Here is a 1,777-nt window from a genome sequence, read left to right on the forward strand (position 1 = left end):
CCCGGACGAGCCCAGCAGTTTCAGAACAAGCAGCCAGTCCGATGACAAGTGTTTATTTCCTGCACAGAATGTACTCTGAATCGCTGCCTGCCAGAGAGTGCAGCTCCCTAAGGACAAATGCTCTTATTAAAAATAGTGTCTGCTCATTCTGTTTGAGGCCAGTGTTCGGTGACTGTAGAAGTGTACGCAAGTAGCCCCATCCAGCGTCAGGCAGGCTCGCAGGCTCGTTGGTCTAGGGGTATGATTCTCGCTCCGGGTGCGAGAGGTCCCGGGTTCAAATCCCGGACGAGCCCGGGGATTTCAGAATGTGCAGCAAGGTTGGATCCTTCCTTTTGCAGCACTGAGCCAAACTCAAAACTGTCATGTTTTTGAAACCCTTATTACTGCTTGTTTTCATCTGTACTACAACATAGCCAAGATTCAGCCAGATGACAAGCGCTTATTTCCTTGCACAGAACGTACTCAGAATCGCTGCCTGCCAGGGAGTGTGGCTCCCTAACGACAAACGCTTTCTATTAAAACTAGTGCCTTCCCATTCTGTAAGAGACCAGCATTCAGTGACTCTAAAAGTGTACGCAAGTAGCCAAATCTCTTGTCAGTCAGGCTCGTTGGTCTAGAGGTATGATTCTCGCTTTGGGTGCGAGAGATCCCGGGTTCAAATCCTGGACGAGCCCAGCAGTTTCAGAACAAGCAACCAGTCCGATGACAAGCGTTTATTTCCTGCACAGAAAGTACTCTGAATCGCTGCCTGCCAGAGAGTGCAGCTCCCTAAGGACAAACGCTCTCATTAAAAATAGTGTCTGCTCATTCTGTTTGAGGCCAGTGTTCGGTGACTGTACAAGTGTACAAGTGTACGCAAGTAGCCACACCCAGCGTCAGGCAGGCTCGTTGGTCTAGGGGTATGATTCTCGCTTCGGGTGCGAGAGGTCCCGGGTTCAAATCCCGGACGAGCCCTCTCACCTTTAGTATGAGTTCAAGGGTTCTCTGACTCTGTATGCAATTGCATCTGATACCACAGGAAATCTTCTTAATTTTTTTTCTTTTTTTAAGCTGGGTGATAAAACAAATTGTGCTCTTCTTGGTGTATGAAAGGCATTGTTTTCCCTTAGAAGTTGACGGAGAAGAAAGCTCATTCTGACGGGGAAGACAGCTCATTCTGACGGAGAAGAAAGCTCTTTCAGAAGCTCAAGCCCGCTTGAATGAGTCCAGTCAGAAGCGAGACTTGCTGAAGTTCTCTCTGGAGCAGAGACTCAGTGAGTTGCCCAAAAATCACCCGAAGGGCAATCTGATTATGGAGGAGTTAGTCATGTTGTCCTCCCCACCTCTCAGCCCCTGCCAAAGCATCATGTTTTCAACCACTTCATAGTCTGGCCATTTACTTTTCTTTATGCAATTGCATGTGATACCACAGGAAATCTTCTTCATTTTTTTTTCTTTTTTTAAGCTGGGTGATAAAACAAATTGTGCTCTTCCTGGTGTATGAAAGGCATTGTTTTCCCTTAGAAGTTGGCGGAGAAGAAAGCTCATTCTGACGGAGAAGAAAGCTCTTTCAGAAGCTCAAGCCATCTTGAATGAGTCCAGACAGAAGCGAGACTTGCTGAAGTTCTCTCTGTAGCAGAGACTCAGTGAGTTGCCAAAAATCACCCGAAGGGCAATCTGATTTTGGAGGAGTTAGTCATTTTGTCCTCCCCACCTCTCAGCCCCTGCCCAAGCATCATGTTTTCAACCACTTCATAGTCTGGCCATTTACTTTTCTTTATCAACCACTTCATAGTCC

The 1,777-nt window shown here is 47.1% G+C and overlaps 3 non-coding genes across 3 annotated transcripts; all 3 read left to right on the forward strand.

The window, feature by feature from the left end:
* The first annotated feature begins 221 nt into the window (after positions 1-221).
* On the forward strand, positions 222-293 carry trnap-cgg (transfer RNA proline (anticodon CGG)). The gene has a single exon. It is a non-coding gene; the product is annotated as a tRNA-Pro (tRNA).
* Positions 294-602: 309 nt separating this feature from the next.
* trnap-ugg (transfer RNA proline (anticodon UGG)) lies at positions 603-674 on the forward strand. Its single transcript has one exon. It is a non-coding gene; the product is annotated as a tRNA-Pro (tRNA).
* A 208-nt stretch (positions 675-882) lies between these two features.
* On the forward strand, positions 883-954 carry trnap-cgg (transfer RNA proline (anticodon CGG)). Its single transcript has one exon. It is a non-coding gene; the product is annotated as a tRNA-Pro (tRNA).
* Positions 955-1,777: the final 823 nt, after the last annotated feature.

Source organism: Siphateles boraxobius, unplaced genomic scaffold (assembly GCF_051911475.1).
Source record: "Siphateles boraxobius isolate OS27281-9 unplaced genomic scaffold, OSU_SipBor_1 1, whole genome shotgun sequence".
Lineage (NCBI taxonomy): Eukaryota > Metazoa > Chordata > Actinopteri > Cypriniformes > Leuciscidae > Siphateles > Siphateles boraxobius.